The sequence below is a fragment of the Beta vulgaris genome, chromosome 2 (assembly GCF_026745355.1).
Source record: "Beta vulgaris subsp. vulgaris cultivar EL10 chromosome 2, EL10.2, whole genome shotgun sequence".
Lineage (NCBI taxonomy): Eukaryota > Viridiplantae > Streptophyta > Magnoliopsida > Caryophyllales > Amaranthaceae > Beta > Beta vulgaris.
The window spans coordinates 20,580,384-20,599,518 of record NC_079203.1 but is presented as its reverse complement, the minus strand read 5'-3'; the positions used below and the strand labels follow the sequence as shown (position 1 = coordinate 20,599,518).

At 37.6% G+C, this 19,135-nt stretch overlaps 2 long non-coding RNA genes across 2 annotated transcripts; both read left to right on the top strand.

Annotated features, from left to right (window-relative positions):
- The first annotated feature begins 223 nt into the window (after window positions 1-223).
- On the top strand, window positions 224-3,131 carry LOC109134481 (uncharacterized). Its single transcript, XR_002039370.3, has 3 exons — window positions 224-684; window positions 773-859; window positions 2,314-3,131. It is a non-coding gene; the product is annotated as an uncharacterized LOC109134481 (long non-coding RNA).
- Window positions 3,132-7,088: 3,957 nt separating this feature from the next.
- On the top strand, window positions 7,089-9,302 carry LOC109134482 (uncharacterized). The gene is made up of 4 exons (XR_007271839.2): window positions 7,089-7,250; window positions 7,465-7,964; window positions 8,054-8,173; window positions 8,677-9,302. It is a non-coding gene; the product is annotated as an uncharacterized LOC109134482 (long non-coding RNA).
- The last annotated feature ends 9,833 nt before the right edge of the window (window positions 9,303-19,135 follow it).

Genomic DNA, 19,135 nt, shown 5'->3' with positions numbered 1-19,135 from the left:
GTGAGCATATTATTTTAAGTGAAACTAACTTATTTGTTCACAGTAAACAAGTTAAATATGGTTTTCATGTTGAACTCACAAGTTCCTATGGAGCTAGAATTCCTAACATGAAATATGTCACTCTCGATCAAAAGCAACAATAGCCATCTATATGACCTCATGGAGAAGAGCTTTAAAATGAAAATCAAGTTCCAATTCATGAAATAGAAGTTCAACTCAATACACCACTAGAATCCGCTCTTTTACCAACCGTTTACACCGACCGCCACTTATGCGGTTGTTATTAATCTAAACACCGATCGTTTTTATTTGGGACGTTATTTAGCGTTTGTTTTCTAAATTCACCGACCGCTTTTATGTTAGACGCTAATTACCAACCGAAATAACGACTGTTTCTATTAGTCGTTGGTGAATACCGATCGCTGATTAAGAATACCGACTGTTTAGCGGTCGGTAAAGTCCTATTAGCAATTTCAGATTTTTAACCTCCCACGTTTTCCTTTTCACTCTACCAGTAGTTAAAAATAACCCTAACGTTTGCGGAGAAACCGACACCTCCCACTCCTCTATCATCATCATCTTCACGCCTCCCACTGCCGTCGCCGGTTTCTACTTCTCTATCATTATCATCTTCACGCCTCCCACTGCCGTCGCCGGTTTCTACTTCTCTATCATCATCATCAGGTAAATTCACCGTCGTGATTTCTCAATTTTGCCACATTCATCTATTTTTTTTAATATTGAATTTCAATTGTAAATCTACACGCACTAGCTTTCACCGTCGTCGCGCCGCACTACTTTTCACCGTCGTCTGCCGCTCGCTTTGTATCGCCGGCTTCTTCTCCATCATCATCATCAGGTAATTCACTGTACTGATTTCTTAATTTCTCGAAATATACTGCTTCATGGAATATATATTGTTGCATTGATTTAATACTGATTCATGGAATATATATTGTTGCATTGATTTAATACTGATTCATGGAATATATATTGTTGCATTGAATTTCTCGAAATATACTACTTCATGGAATTTATGTTAACTTTTGAGTTATTTATTGTAAATTTTGTTATCTTTTGTTTAACTAATAATGTTATAGTTAATCTTTTAATTGTTTTAGACAATCTGATACATAAATTTGCGCAAACAACAGTCATAGTTTTGGCTAGTTGCTGATGAGATTTTGATGTTGAACTAATCTATATAAGAAATACATGGTAATACTCAGTCGTTGTGTCACCTAAAATGGTCCATATACTAGTCTACTAGGATACATGATGTATAACTACTTGCCACTTGCTAGGGAACTAACTGCTCCTGGATCCTATCCAACTTGGTGTAAGAGATAATCAAATACCACCCTTCTATTAACAATTACTACCTCCGTTTCAAATTAATTGTTACACTTTGACATTTTACACTATTCACAAATTGCACTTTGACCCTCGTTTGTGATTTATACGTGAATAAAAACATAGTCATGTGGGATCTTGTTAGATTCGTATTAGTATGTATTTTATTAATATGTACTTTTTATAATTTTTATAAATACAAAACTAAAGATATATGTCCTCAAAGTTTTGCATCGGCATGTGTGAAAAGTGTAAGTGTAACAATTAATTTGAAACAGAGGTAGTATATACTAGCTCACCAAAAGAGTACTTAAATATTAGTATTGTTTATTTTTTTTAGATCATTGTATAATACTGAGTATGGTAATGCTATGATATATTAAGTCCATGGGGTTTTCATTTTGGCTGAAAGGAAAAAGAAAAGAAAAGAGTTGATATAGCATAAATTCTTTCTAATGTGAGGCAAAATGAATCAATATTGCCAGATATACTTTCATGCCTTAGAAAACATGACTTGACAACTATTGAAAAAAAAAAGGAAACAATAGCATGACTTGACACTGTAATAGCCTAATAGGTCTCATGCATTATTAGAGATGATGTATCAAAAACACGATTTAGGCCTTTATAGTTCCCTTTTCTATTTTTACTCTAATTTTCTCAGAGTTTGTTAGTAATATTGTTTTAATTGAGATGTGTAGAATTGAGGATCATGAAACGAAGAGAGCTTAGTTGGATGTATGATAGGCGTGAGGGACGCTTTCTCAAGACTGAGTTTGTGAATGGAGTTCGAGATTTTATTGAATTCGCACAACAAAATCATAAATTCATAGACGCTGATAAAATAAGATGTCCATGCTTTCGGTGTAATAACAAACGATTCTTTGATGTTGACATTGTTAGAGAACATCTTTATAAAAAAGGATTTTGTCATAACTATATTGATTGGCTATGTCACAGGAAAATTGTTGACGAACCCCCATCGGAGCCATCAAATCCTTATCAAGACATGATTGTTGATGCTCTTGGACATAATGAAGAAAATCCAAACAATGAGCAAATAAATAATGTCGAAGAGGAGCTAAATGACGAAGCTAAGAAATTTTTTGAGCTCCTTAAAGCTGTCGATAGCCCGTTGTACGAAGGGAGCAAAGTATCTGTCTTGGAGATGGCTTCAAGAATAATATCTTTGAAGTGTGAGTACAATTTACCACACAGGTGTGTTGATGGATTTGCATCTTTATTGAATAAAGTGATTCCAAATAACAACCATATGAGTACAACGTTCTATGATACTAAGAAAGTTCTTAAAGGCTTACAACTCCCACATGAGAAGATACATGCATGTCGTAACGGTTGTATGGTATTTTGGAAAGGCGATGCACATTTAATGAAGTGTAGTGTATGTGAGTGTGATCGCTACAAGAAGACTCCTAAAGGCAAGCTTATTCCAGAAAAGGTCCTAACATAGTTTCCTATCAAACCCCGATTGCAAAGGCTTTATGCGACAAAGAATATTTCAGAGAAAATAATATGGCATGCCAAAAAGCCTTGTGTTTCGGGTACTATGGAACATCCTAGTGATAGTGAGGCGTGGAAGCATTTTGATACCACTTTTCCTGATTTTGCCTCTGAGACACGTAATGTTCGATTAGGTTTGTGCACTGATGGCTTTTCAACCTTTGGTAAGTTCGGAGGACAATATTCTTGTTGGCCAATAATTCTTACTCCATATAATTTGCCTCCATCAATGTGTATGAAAAAGCCTTTCATGTTCCTCTCTTTACTAGTTCTCGGTACTAAGAATCCAAAGGGTAATTTAGATGTCTACATGCAACCATTAATTGAAGAGCTCAAACAATTATGGGAGATTGGTGCTATGACTTATGATATTTCACAGAAACAAAACTTCATGCTTCGTGCATCGCTTCTGTGGACCGTAAGTGATTTTCCTGCATATGGTATGTTATCTGGATGGGCTACTACTGGAAAAAAGGCTTGTCCATATGATGGAAGAAACTAAGGCATTTGGGCTTGATAATGGCAATAAAGTCTCATGGTTTGATTGCCACAGGAAGTTTCTTCCACATGATCACCCTTTTCGTAAAAATAAAACAACTTTTCGCAAAAACAAAGTGGAAAATGGCATGGTTAGCTATGATGTCCGGAGATGATATGTGGCAATGTGTGAAAGACTTTCTGTTGAACCCTAGTTTTGATGATGACAAAGAAACAAAGATGCAAACTAAGTAGTGAACTAATGAGTTATTTAAGTGTATGATTTTCTAAGGTATCATTGAAAGGAACAAAGAGAATACTAAGTCAAAGAAGAAGTCAAGTAAGGATTTCGAAGGCTAAGTGAAGATGTTTCCCAAAAGTGATACTGGAGCAGCATTGGATCTAGAAGAATAAAAGCAAGGCGTTTTATTTTCTAGTTCCATTGTAAAAGGAACAAGTAAGGATGGTAAGGAACATTGGTAGTCTTATTTGAGAATGAGAGTTTGTTCCTTTGTAAGGAACAAACTAAATGGCACTATACAAATCTGTTAAAGGAACTTAACATGTAAAAGGAACTAGACTTAGGCTTGAAGCAGTATAACGGTTCGATTATGAAATTGAGTAAGTCATGCCTAAATAATAGGAAACCGTTTTTCTCTAAGTGAAAATCAGTTTTAAATAGAAAATCTTTTTAGAAAAGATTTTGTTTTTCGAAAAAGAAAAGAAAGTAATTATCCGATTTTTAAGAGGATTTTATTTAAAAGATAATATTTTCTTAAAGATTAAAATTCAGTTTTAAATCTGTTTTAAAGTTAACTGATTTTCGGATAAAGCTCAAGAAACTCCTAATCTTTAGGAGCAGTGGCTAAAACATGTCCACGTCCAAAAAGAGATCATGGGATCATGGGATATGTTAAGGAACGTGTTCCTTAAGGGAAGGAACATCATGGAATAAGGGATTTAACATGAACTCGATTTTAATTCCCACGTTCTATATGTTTGTCACTATAAATATTGAAGTCTAAATAAGTTATAAAGTGTGTCTGACTAAGTAATTAAGTGAGTTTAACTAATTAAGTGTCAGTGCCTTCATTCTCTCATAATAGCCATTTGTTCTTTGCTTTCTTACTCTAATTCCACTAAGCTTATTTATATCAATTGTATTTTGGTTTTTGGGGTAAGGGGACTTTGAGTGAAGTTATGTAAGAGAGAAGCTTTGAGTAAAGCTAGTAAGAGTGAGAAAACTTCGAGTGAAGTTGAGAGGAACTACTGTTAAGGGAACAGTGGCTCAGGAACTTGAGTTTAGGAACTCAAGGTGTGGCTCGAGAATAGAATTAGGTTGTAACAAAGTTGTTTGGCCTAATTAGTGAAAGAGTTGAGTTTAAAATCCCTAGTGGTCGAGGTTGTTTCTTCTTGTTGGGCCCAAGAAGTTTTTCCTCGTAAAAATCCCTTGTGTTCCTCTAGCTTGTTTATTTGTTTAAGTTTAACTTTCCGCATAAAGTTACGTTTATTTCTACACATACAATTCACCCCCCTCTTGTAGTGTTCCTAGGGAAATAACACTTTCCTAAGTCCTTGAAGCTCTCAAAATCTTGAAGAAAGCTAAAAAGGGTTGGTCTAAACAAAGTTCTTTTTGGGAACTTACTTATTGGAAAGATTTGCTTATTCGACACAACCTAGATGTCATGCACATTGAGAAAAACTTTTTTGATCAACTTATACACACAATGATGGATGTGAAAGGCCAAACTTCGGACAATGTTAGTGCGAGAAAAGACTTGAAGTGTCTATGTAAGCGTCGATAGTTAGAACTCACCTACGACGAACGGGGAAACGAAATCATGCCAAAAGCCCCTTTTGCACTTGACAAGGCTCAAAGGAAGGTCTTATGTGAATGGGTTCGTGACTTAAAGTTTCCGGATGGATATGCATTTGACTTGAGTAGATGTGTTGATCTTCGAACATCTAGGCTTTTTGGAATGAAAAGCCATGATTGTCATGTCTTTATGGAGAGGTTACTACCGGTTGCTTTAAAAGAGTTGCTACCTTCGCATGTTTGGAAAGCAATTACTGAGATCAATCAATTCTTTCGTGACTTATGTGCATCCACTATCCAAGTCGATGATATGGATTGTTTAGATAAAAATATAGCTGAAATTTTGTGCAAACTTGAAAAGATATTTCCTCCTGCATTCTTCAACTCGATGAAGCATTTGCCGATTCATTCGGCTTATGAAGCTAAGGTTGGTGGTCCAGTGCAATATAGGTGGATGTATCCCTTTGAAAGGTAACACAGAAATTTTTAAGTAAAAAAACGTCTTTTGAGAATGGAGTTCTAATATAATAAAGTTTTCACGATCGATATCTACATGTTGATTTATTTGGTAGGTTTCTCAATCACTTGAAGCGTAAGGTTGTACAGAAGGCACGTGTGGAGGGTTCTATTTGCAATGCATACCTATGTGAGGAAATATCATATTTTTGTTCGAATTACTTCCAAGCAGAAGTTGATACTAAAACAAGAGATTTGGATAGAAACGTCACTTCAGTCATTGAGAACCATCATGATCCAAATGTTCCTGAGATGTTTAGGGTGGATTGTGGGCGTACATCTACCAACGGCCGTTTACGCTTCTTGCAAGATAAATAGTATGATCATGCACACCTTTATGTTCTTGCAAATAGTGGTATATTAAGCAAATATGAAACGTAAATTTTTTTTTATGCCTAGTGATGTTTAACTAGTTAAAAACATCTCTAATCATGCTTCGTCAATAATCAATGGGCCCCGTTAGACAAGTGAAGTCATGGAATCAGTTTTTCGTCAATGGATATAATTTTCAAACACATGAGTATGGCAAACACAAATCAACTATGAACTATGGAGTGTGTGTTAAAAGTCACGAGGAAGTTAATTATTATGGCATTTTGGAGGAAGTAATTGAACTAGTTTACCATGGTCCATTGGAAGTCTACAAGACGATATTGTTTAAGTGCAATTGGATGGATTTTTGAGTGGTTTAAATGTACATGAACAATACAAACTCATTGAAATAAATCATAGTAAGAAGTACCCAAAATATGATCCCTTTGTATTATCATACCAAGTTAGCCAAGTCTATTATGCCCCTTATCCTAGTTTAAGTAGGGGTAGAGTGCAATGGTGGGCGGTGTTTCAGACTAAGACAAGGTCTTCAATTGAAACTCCAGTGGACTCATTATTCTTTCAAGAGGAGATGAGTGATGTTCCTTCAACTCTTTGTACTCCAAATGAGATTCCAGACTATGATTTTGACGGGGAAGAAGAACAAAACGAGGATGTAATGCTTAACGATAGTAGTGATTCTGATAATGGCGACGAGGATGATAGTGAAGATGATCTACAAGTTTATGAGAATCTCGAAGATTTTGATGACGATGATGATGATGATGATGATGATGATGATGATGATGCGGAAGAAGATTTAGACCCATTTACTTTTATGTAGTTATAACACCGTGAATCATACATTAGATTTTGTAGTGTCTTATGAACTTCTAAATTTCGATACATTGTATTATGTTTGGTGGATTTAGTAATGATTGATTTTATAATTCTTATTTTTTACACTTTATATTATATAATATGTTAAGAAGTTTAAGTTGATTCCTATTTAATCCTTAAATTTGATATAAAAAACTTTGAAGTTTATATTACATTATTCGTTCTACTAATCTGTGTTATTTTAGATGTCTTCTTCTAGCGGACAAGGTAGAGCTTCAGGAAGCCAGTCTACTCCACATCTGGAAAATGATAATGAGGGCGAGAATCCTCTATCGAATGCTGATATTGTCACCACAGAGGAGTAGGGTGAAGGCGCGCTTTCTACAAGCAATCAGCTGGACCCTACTAAGCTATGGTAAAAAATGATTTTGATCCATTATGTTTCATATTATAATTTCTATTATTTATCTTAGTGCATGATAATTCTTTCTTAGTGTTTATAATATTCATCTTAGTGTTTATATTATCCATCTTAGTATATGCTAATTCTTTCTTAGTGAATGAAACGTTTTTATTGTAATTATGTTACAAATTTTGTGTTGTATTATAATTATTTTATTCTTTCTAAGGTTTGACAATAACAAAGTCACTCGATCTATTACGGAATGTTTCAAAGAGCACTACGTTGAGCCATGTAGAAATTGGACTGAAACAAGTCAATCAACAAAAGATCATTGGTTTAATCTTTTCAAGGTTAACACTTTAACTTAATTATAGTCTATCGCATATAAGACTATAAATATTTAGTCAGTTCTAATCTTTGCATGATACAACGTAAATACTCTTGGCGCTCGGAGTTGGATTCGCAAGTAACAGAAGGTTTTCAACGCAAAGCAACTAAAAGACTTAAAGACTTGCATCATTGGGTGACATCGAAGAAAAAAGGTGTAAGACCAATATGGATGCCGGAGGAAGTACACCAACAACTTATGCAAAAAACAAAAGATGATGAATTTAAGAAAAAATCTGAACAAGCGAAAAAGAACAAAAGAGGAGGATCGCTGGAAGGTGTTGTGGAACCTGGACATTGTCAAGGTTCAATTTCTACGGCCGAGTATGCAAGAAGGATGTTGAGTATATTGCTTTTAGTAACCATTTATAAGTTCGATATTATATATAGTATAAAATAATAATAAAGTTGATTATTTTTTTGACTAGGCTGCAAAAAATGGAAGAGTATTGCCAAAAGCTGCTGATATTTACTTGGAGACGAATTCAAAGGAACGACAACCAGGCCAAGACAAGCAACTCATTGGCTCCAAATCAAAATAAATCATGGTTAGTGTACTTCATTTGCTCCAATAACAAATTATTAATATATTTGGATCGTTGGTTGGATGACGTATAATATTTTGATGGTTTGGATTGTTCTTTGGATGATTGGTTGGATGAACGGTTGGATGAATGGTTGGTTGAATTATTGGAAAGATTGTTACATGAAATATAATTTTTTTTTTTTTTTTACTTTACATGTTTGTAGGCATGACATTTTTTTTGTTCCAAAATACAATAAAAAATTTGCCTATTTTTTTTTTCTAGAAATGCAAGTATTTTAAGCATTAAAGCTTCATTATTTTTGATATTGTTCGGTGTTTAAATTAGTTATAATTTACTTGTTTCATTATATAAAAAATATGAACATTTTGTTTTTTTAGTTTTGAGTTATAATGTTGTTGAAGTTATATGTATTCATTTTTTTTGTAGTATAAATTTAAACAAAATTTTGTCTATTTTTTCCTGAAAATATTATGTATGCATATTAAATTGTCTATTTGATGTAGGATGATTATAATAAGAAATTGGATGATTATAGAGAGAAGGGAGTCAACAAAGATCCCAATGAAGTGTACTTTGAGACAGTGGATGAGAGGAAAAAAAGATTGATTCCTGGCTTAGGTACAAGCAGTTATCTTCTTTACAAAAAATCATCAACCCGCACTAGTAGCTCTTCTAGTGTCTACACGCCTTCTATGCTTTCTCAGCTTTCAACTATCGTGGAGCAATATTAGCAACAATTAGCAGATCAGATAACTGAATTTTAGAGGCAAAAAAATGAGTGGGAGACATATCGTCTCCAAACGGAAAAGGAAAGGGAAGAGGCAAAAAAATACATGGAGGAGATGAAGACTATAATGGAAGAGTATTCTCAAATGATGACTCAGTGTGGAGGTACTTTCCCTTTCACCCAACCACGTGACCCACGTGATCCTTCTGGTGGTGGATCGGAATTTTCTTATAGTACTTAGATTTATAGTCTTTTATTAGTATATTATATATTTTGAGAAAAATGATGTTTGATTTTGGTTGTTGGAATTACTATTAGATCTATATTTTGGAGAATATGATGTTTAATATATGTTGTAACAAACCTATTATTTTGATATAAAATGGAGGTTTAGTTTATATTGTGGTAAAAATAATGTTTTTTTTATAGAAAATAATAGCAAATTACCGACCGAATAACGGTAGGCTTACCCATCTAAAAATGTTGTCTAACCTAACAAAAATAGTAGGTAAAATGTATAAAACGGTTGGTAATCACCTACCGTTGTTTTTACATTACCGACCGCCACATATCCGGTTGGTAAATACCAACACATTGCTTGTAGGTGATTACCTACCGCATTTACCAACCGGAAATCAGTAGGTAATTACCTACTACAAAGGAACAGTAGGTAATCACCCAAAAGTGGTAGGTAAAATTTTACCGTCCGCCTTTCAGTCGGTGATCTGAAATTACCAACCAGCCTTATACCTACCGACTATCAGCGACCGTTCACCGGTCGGTAAAAGTTTTACCTACCGTTTTTCGTGTTTTACCGACCGATTGAAGCGATCGCTAAAAACACAGATTCTTGTAGTGATAAATATGTGGAAGTGAGTTCCTTGCCTCTAACGTGAAGATAATAAGTACTCCTGCGATTCATTCACAGTGACATCGACAAAGAAACTCTATACAGGGAGCACAACTACTCTCTTGGAATATAATTATGCAAGGATAAAACATAACAAGGAACTCTTGAAGAATGATCAGTATGCGTCAAGTTGGAATGAAAGTTTCCATCAGATGTGAAGACATCAAAATGATGGAACTAACAGTTCGAAATTCAAAAGTAAGTCATCAAAATCAGTCCAATACTTGAGGTAATTTTATATTCATGGTGAAATATGACTTAAGTTATGATGTTTCTATTCACATTAATATATTACATTGTTAAAATTTATTAATCTGAATGCATAATTTTTATAAGTCTTGCTTTAAAATTATATGAATATATGTTCTTTATAATTTCACCTTTCATGGACTGTTTAGAGGAACAAGACTTAATGAAGTATGACTTGAGTATAAACATGTTCTTTTCCAAAAGTTTTATCGAATTGGGTTCTTACACATACTAAAATTGAAGTGATTATATGCACACTAACGTAAATATGTTACACTTAATTTTTGTGTCGTAAAGGCATATTCCCTTGCCTAAGAGTGTTAGAGGTCTCATAATAGAACTGTGGATGTTGTCAAACATGAAAGTCCTAAGTTGCCAAAGATACAATGAAAGAAACCTTGTTGGAACAAGACGGTAAATTCCCTTAATACATTTCATTTCATTTAACTTTTAGAGGGAAAAAACCTATTCTTAGCCAACTATCAACAGTTCACACCACGTTTCTTCAAATACCCTTTGATTAATTAATTTTTCATTCTATTCATATCCTATCACTTCAAATATCCTAATTCCATGTGCTCTAAATTAAAATTCATGACTTTTTATGGTTCAATGATACATAAAGAGTGATAAATGGTAAATTCATTTTGAGGGGGAAGTTAAGGAAGAAGTGAGAAGCAAGTATTTTATGTTTTATCAATTGATGCTCAGAAGGATATGTCATTAGAGGGAACTACTCATATAAATTCCTAATGATGAAGGGATGGTAAGGAACTCAGGGGGAATAAGGAAGGCATCGATATATATGTTTTCATTCTTGGTGGTGGATTTCAAGTATGTGTGAGTAAGCAATTACTTCTTTGTGGTTGGTAAATGTGACATTCTAGGAAAAGTGGAACAACTTGTAGTGACACCCTTGTTTTTTCTATAAAAAAAAAAGGAAAAAAAGGGAAGGGTAAACAAAGGTGATCAAATCTTTATTACTTAGAAGTAAATATGTCATATATATGGTGGTGAAGATGCTTACTCATGAATTTGATGAGAAGAGGAACATGAGCGGAAAAATGGAAAAACTTGATTATAAAGATGAGTTTGTTCCAGTTCCTTCACTCAATAGGCTGATTAGTTGAGTAAAGTGAACTTGATAGATATATATCAAGCAAGGTGAATGTGTGTGGGGTTTGACAGAGATTTCAAAAGCGTGAGGTGAAGTGATTAACTCTAATGATTGTTGAGAACCTCTTATTATAAGTCTAAACCATAGAGCACACAATATATCTCAAGTTCCCTCTACTAAATTTTTTTCACAAACTTCTTTCATATTTCTTTGAGCCGGATATTACGATGTCCTATCTCTTAATCCCTTCTTGACTTTCAAAATTGATTTTTGCTTGACTTTTATTTTCTTACTTGTCAAGTTCCTTCGATGGTTTTTGAAGTTGGGTCTTTGGATTGTGAGTTGGAAATTTGTGTAGCACATGCATCCTAAGTTTGAAAACTGAGATTCTTGAGGCTTTTGGGACTAACAAGTGTTTAACCATGATGGTGGTAAGTGTAGCATATAAAATTATCTGTATATGATTTACCTAAAATAAATGTGTGTAAGATAATCCTTTTCGATAATGACAAAAGGAGGAAGAATATGTATGATGCTTATGGTCAAATAAAGTTAAGTCTATATCCTTCTATGATGAATGTTCTTTGTATGATGTGTTTATTTATGTTGATATTTCCTTCATATACATGCATGACTTGTTCATTATGGGGAATTAAAGTGTATCGTTTATTGCTTAATTTGTGATAAACATCATTTGTTTGTCATCATCAAAAAGGGGAAAATTGTTGAGTCATGTACTATTTTGATGATTGTAAACAAATGATGATTATCTAACTAACATGTGTGTTTGAGATGTGCATATTACATTAACATGAAACAAGTCATCAAAGGTTGAATATATCACATCATGAAGGTTTTCCAACAAGTGAAGTTCCTAAAAGAGTTCCTATAAGAAACATAAATAAAGCGGTTTCTAGGTGCGTCTTATGAAGAACATTGAATATGAAGTTCTGGAGCAGTTCCTGAATGGGAGAAACAATATAACGTTTCAGAGTTGAAACAAGAAGCTCCTGATCAGGAACTATGAGTGCGAAGTTTCTTAAAGGAACTAGCACACCGAAGTTCCAAAGGTGGAGCTATCAACTTGCGGTTCTTGAGTTGGAGCAGCATGGAGCATGAAGGCATAAAATATGAGTTTATTTTCTAGGATTCATGTAAGTATGTGGAAACGTGAAAGGTAATGGAACAAGGTCTAAAGGAACCCGTAGGGACAAAGGAACTTTTGGAACTTAGAGTCAAAAGTATTTAAGAGTCAATAAATCTGATGCACATTATCTATAAGAATTTATTTAGAGTTTGTTTCTTAATAAATCTCTACTTGGTTAATTATTTATAAATAATATACATTGGTCGTTTTAGGATTAGTTTTAGTTTTGAAATAAAAGATAAGTTTTAGTTTAAAATAAAAGATAAGTTTTAAATAAAATAGGTTTAATAAAATCGGTTTCTTTAGGAATCTGAGTTTAATTAATCTAATTTTATCTTTGTAGTTTTTGGAAAATAAAAAGGCTAGATTTATAATACGTATAATGAGTGTTGTTAAAGAAATTGTCTGTCTGTTCCTCTCTAAGGAACAGACATGCTAGTCTATTAAACCTAAGTTAAAGGAACTAACTATTAAAAGGAACTAGATTTAGGATGGAGCATTACAACGGTTCATTTATGTCAGTTGAGTAAATTATGCCTAGATTATAGGTAACCGTGTTTATTTAAGGAAAAATCTGATTTTAAGGAAAATCTTTTATTTTTCTAAAGATAATAAAAATTCTTTTCGGGTTTTATGGAAATATTTAAAGATAATTTTTGTAAAAGATTTATTTGTATTAATAATTAAAATGTTTTTAATTAAATTAGATTTTCAATTTAATGCTTAAAGTTGTTGCTAAAATTAAGGAGCAGTAACTTAATTCTCTCCCACGTTTAACAGTAATCATGGAGATCATGGGATGATTAAAGAACGTGTTCCTCCGTGTAAGGAACATCATGATATAATGGTTTAACCACTAACACATGATTAATCCCACGTTCATTCTAAAAGACTGCTATAAATATACAAGTTCATTTGAGTTTCAGATTGTCTGACTAGTGTCTTTCCATAGTGTTAGACTTATGTCAGTCCATAAGTTTGGCTTAAGGAATAGCGTTACAAAAGAAATATATCTTCTATTCCTTGTTTGAGTCAGTTCCTGTGAGTTCCAAGTTCCTACGAGTACCATGTTCCTTTACAGTTATTCAGTTTCTATATACTAGAGTTAAACCAAATTATCAAGCGTTTGTATTTGAGTTTGGGGTTAAAGAGTTTTAGTGAACTCTCGTAATGGGAACTTGGTAAAGGGTTTGAGTGAATTCTTGTACCAAGTTCGAGTTATGAACTTGAGTAAGTTCGAGTTATGAACTTGAGTAAGTTCGAGTTAGGAACTTGAGTAAGTTCTTGTTGTGTATGCGTAGACTTAGGGTGAAGTCTATATAGGGGTGAAGGGTTTGAGTAAAGTTGTGGGAACTCTTGAAAGACTTAGAGTTAAGTCTAGAATATAGAGTGGAGATTGTGAGAGAGTTGGAGTTTCGAGTGGAACTTGCGTATATAATAGGTTGAATCATAGGAGATTTCCTATTATAGTGAAGAGTTTAAATCCTGAGTAGGTCGTGGTTTTTCTTCTTGTATTGAGACAAGAAGTTTCCACGTAAAAATCTCTCTTGCACTATCAGTTCCTTATTGCTTATGTTTTAAATTCCGCATTATTTGGGCAATAAGTTCCACACTACAATTCACCCCCCCTCTTGTAGTGTTCCTAGTGAAATAACACACTATTTAGAGGCTTACCTATTGTTCCGGTATGGGACAAATTACAGGGTCTTGAACCGTTAAGTCCTTGTATTGAAGCCGGTTTGGATCCCTGCAAAAGAGAATAAGTAAACTAGCCTCGGGGGTTGATCCGAGGAACGCCCCTTTGATGCCTAAGTCAGTATCAGGTTAAAAGTCGGTAACTCTCAAGTATAATGTATTGGGATTCGTGAACGTACCTCATGACTCAGATCAACGGAGTATTTATAGGGACCCGAATAAGCCCATATCTGGGTTGGGCCCGGTATTTGCAGGAAATATCGCCAAGAATATTCCCTTAGGATATATTCTTATCTTTTACTGAAAGTATATCTTTTAGGCCCGTAGGCACTGGAAATATAGGCTGGATTTAAGTCCAGGATCGTAAGCCCAAAAGCTATTAAACCGGTATTATGAAAACCGGTATGGAACTTAGTCATCCCCCATACAACTAGCCCCCAAGCCGGTATGAATTGCATAGGCATATCCTGCTTAGTAGGTTGCAAACCGTCATGGGAGATGCTGATCTATTTTTGGAGGAAGAATGCGAAACGTTGGCCAGAGAATTCCAATCGTCGCCTCGAGCTGCGCACCAGCATTAAGAGCTCTTCAAAGAGTAACTGCTTCACAGCTGGGTGCTACTGAAACACGTGGCATGATCGGGACGGGAAGGCGAAGAGTCGCTTAATCTTGACCGCGACTTCTTCTATAAATACTCTTGGTGCGACCTCCGCTTCTCATTTCCCACATTCTCTCTCTTGCGATTGTGCTCATATCGGACTTTCTCTCTCAAAAATCCTTTTCCGCGTTCCTGGCGGTTTTTGCTTGATCTCTCATTCCGGCTTCACGCTATTTGCTGATTCCGGTGTATTTCTTCTTCGCATCCTTACTTCCAGGTATTTTATCAAAACTTTTCCCCATCTTGCATACCGTCTTATTTATAATGTCTTCCAATTCTGAAAATTCCGACTCTCAAGATATCTCTAGGTCCTCCTCCGTCATGACGGAAAGTGACGTAGATTCCGATAACACTTCTACCAGGTCTGTAGAAGTTAACGACTCACCCATACCTAACCCTGCTCCAGAACTTAGAGTCAATAGCCAAGACAGCTGTAGTACTTCCGGTAGGCAGGATAATGAACCGGCCATTCATGCCTCACCCTTAGAGATGGTATTAGGACAGGCAGAGGCCATGGGGCAGTGTGGGTCCATGAGAGGTTTAGCTGAGCATTCCCCTGACTTGTTTCCTGCCGGTAAGCCCCCGGTACACAGGTCAACTTTCGAGATTGGCGAAACTTCTAGTAGGCCTAGGCCCAGAGAGTCGACTGTGTCCCCGGTGCACTCCGATGCCGTGGATAGTGTGGAGAGGCACCTGGAGGAATCGGATGAAGAGTCCACCACTTTGGAGGCTGAGGACGATTCTGACCGGGAAGATTCTCCCGAAATAATTCCCGAAGAGTCAGATGAAGAAGCCTTGGCGGACTTGTATATGCCACCTAGCGATGTCGGGAGTGCTGCCGGTGTCCAGCTAGATAGTAGCTGGGCCAGGACCTGTCGGCAAAGCAAATTTCTCATTAAGGGGCCTAAGTACTTTGCCTTTCCTGAGGAATACCGACTTGTGCTTCCGGCCGAAGGGAGCCGCTTGACCGATTGTCCTGCCGGCCACGTGGCCATCTACGCTCATATGCTTGATTTTGGCATGAGGTTCCCTTTAGATCCTTTTTTTGTTAAGGTCTTTAAGGCCTGGAATATTTGTGTGGCCCAACTGACTCCCCTTGGCTGGCGGAATTTGATGGCTATGCCTGGGTGGTTCGCTACAAAGGTTTCCGAAAACGCTGAACCTCTTCCGGAAATTGCACTGGATTAAGGAAGATGGTTCTGCCAAAGAGAAGGGAACCGGGAAAAAGAGAAAATCCCGGGATGAAGAACTCGACGGCCGAGGCGGATGGATGTCTCTGTATACCAAGGCCGGTAAATTAACGGTATACCCTAAACCGAGTTCCCTCAAGCTCTGGAGAGGCCGGTTTTTCTGGGTGCACGTGCCTGACGACTTTCCCTTGAGGCGCCAATGGACCAAACCACGATCTCGGATGGAACATATACGGGATAAGGGTTTAACACGTCGGGAAAGGATCGCGTTTGACTATTTCGCCTCCGATTCCATTCCTGCCTTAAGAGGCAAGAAGAGGATCCCGGTTCCCAAGTACTGGCTTCCTCATACTTCTTATGTGTTTACCAACCCTGCCTTGTCGGCCTTAGGTTTCTGCCATTCCGACCCGTATGGTGTGTTTATGACCCTGCTCTGTTTCGTTTTTCTTTCTTTTTTGATGTCTTGAAATATACTAACTGTGATTTCCTCCTATTTTCAGGTCGGGACTTTTTAATCCGCGAAGCCCTTCACGTAGACAAGAAATACCCGCCACTTAGCAACATGCCTCCCAAGCCTGCCCGTCGCTTTGTTCCCATCCAGCTGGTGGTGGCCGCGGAGGCCGCGAAGGTCGTGGGGGTCGAGGGAATGACCGGAATCCCAGTCCGGAAGAGGACACCAGGGATTCCATCCCTTTAGTGCAGCGCCAAGCTGGGCTTTCCTCTTCCCTAAAGAGGAAAGCGGAGGCCGTGAAGGAGCAGCCTGTGGCAAAGAAGCCAGCTTCTAAGGTCGGTACTAACACCGTGGCTAATGCCTCCACTCCCCTTCTTACCGGCCGAGTAGCCGAGGTGGGCAGCTCTTCCTTGCGGCCCAAGATTTATAAGCAACTGACTCTGCCGGAAATGGTTCCCGGATTGGAGTCTTTTGCCAAGCCCAGGAAGGTGGGCTTTCTAGAGCGGACCCGGATGGATATGCCGGATATTTTGAAGAAGCGCTGGACTCGCTCCCCAGTCAAGAACGGCGAGAAATTCGATCCCAAACTGAATGTTTTGGATGACGAGTCTCTGCTGCTGGACCGTCCGCTGGAGGGTGGGAACCTTGGATATCGTATTTTAAAAGCTATGCAGCTTAAATACGATATACCGGTGGACGAGGTGTACACACTTGCCGCGACGCATGCGCATAACCTGGCCCTGGTAAGCCTTGCGTTTATGTCTTATTTTCTTTTTTTATGCAAGTGTACTATCGGTTATTTTTTGACCTGACTTCTTGTGAATCTGCTGTGTCCAGTCTGCTCAATTCGGTAAAGAACTTTGTGACTTTTACCGGTACTTTCAAACTTCATATTTCAATGAGGTGAAAGATCACAAAGATCTGAAGGTTAAGATGGCCGCCAAGGAACAAGAACTTCTCGCGGCCGAGATAGAGAAGAATGATGCCCTGGCCGTTGAAAGCAAGGCCGATGCCACCCTTGTCAAGGTGGTAGAGGGTCACTCATTGACCTTGTTCAACAAGGATGAGGAGATCCGGCTACACCGGGAATAGATCGCGGAGGCTAAGGACCTGGAGCGTGAGGCTGTAGAGGAATACCGGAAGAGTGTGGACTTCGTGGACCGACTGCTCAACCGGTACAATGGTGGATGGTCTGCGGCCATGAGATGTGTCCGTCATACCTTCCCGGATTTTGATTGGTCCAAGATTGAAGATGCCCACGCTCAGCTGGTCCATGGGCTACCGGTTCAAGGCGAAGTTCTGGACAACGGGGTTACCGAAGCCGACATTGCCAACGCGGATCCCAGGGCAGAGTTCGAGGAAGAGCAGGAGGCCGTCAATGATGCTGCTGAAATTGCCAACCCTGCTACCGGTCATGACAATCCGGAGGATCCGGTGGTGATTGTTGACGGTTCTGAAGGAGAGGACCGTGCTGAGTAGTCTTTCCTTCTTTCCCTTCCTTGCCCTTCTTGTATTGGGCCACTTTGTGTGTGGTGTGCTTTTTGCGATAATAATGTCTTTTCCCTTGCGCCGCCAAACTATCTTTATCGTTCTGTAAATCCGTTATTCTTGCAATCGGTAGCTAGCTTTTGTTTTTACGGTCATGTCGTCTGTGGCTGACTGCTTAGTTTTAGGACTGTAATCTTTCACTGATTAATGAAGTACATTTTTTGCTAAACTTCCGTGTCGTCTTTATTGTCTTTTAGGTTTTGTTGGTTTGATCAGTTATGCCTTCGTTCATTATTAGCGGCTTATTGTATGTTGTAATCAATTATTACCGTTACCGTTAATATTCCGGCGGATCCATGAAGGTCGTTGCCCGGTTCAGGACTATTGATCAGTTCAGCAGATCCACTAAGGTCATTGACTGACTAATCAATAATGTTTAATTGTTGATCCCGGCAGATCCACGAAGGTCATTGACCGGTTTAGCACTATTGATTAGTTCAGCAGATCCACTAAGGTCATTGACTCACTAATCAATAATGTTTATTTGTTGATCCCGGCAGATCCACGAAGGTCATTGACCGGTTTTGCACTATTGATTAGTTCATCAGATCCACTAAGGTCATTGACTGACTAATCAATAATGTTTAATTGTTGATCCCGGCAGATCCACGAAGGTCATTGACCGGTTTAGCACTATTGATTAGTTCAGCAGATCCACTAAGGTCATTGACTGACTAATCAATAATGTTTAATTGTTGATCCCGGCAGATCCACGAAGGTCATTGACCGGTTTAGCACTATTGATTAGTTCAGCAGATCCACTAAGGTCATTGACTGACTAATCCATAATGTTTGATTGTTCCTTCAGTATTGAGACGTTGTGTGCGAAAGATGCTCATTTTATTAAAATAAAATGGCTCTTCTCGGCCATGCCGGAATTATTGCCTACAATGAACTTGGTAAATTTCTTCGGCATAAGCGCCTGATTATTAACTCCCACTGGCAATACTGCCTATCTGCTACCTACACATAGTATCTTTTAAGGACACTAGCGTTCCAGCTATTTTTCAGCAGCTTTCCTGCCATGTCTTCGAGCCGGTAGGACCCTGGTACTATTTCTTCTTTAACCAAGTAAGGCCCTTCCCAATTGGCCGTAAGCTTTCCATCTACATGGGCTTTTCCAGTTGCGGCCGTTCGCCTGAAGACGAGGTCTCCCTTGGAGATAGGGCAGCTTTGCACTCTCTTATTGTAGGCCTTGCTTATCCGGTCTTTGTATGCTGCCGACCTCAGCTCCGCTGCCAATCTGATCTCCGGTAGGAGATCTAGGTCC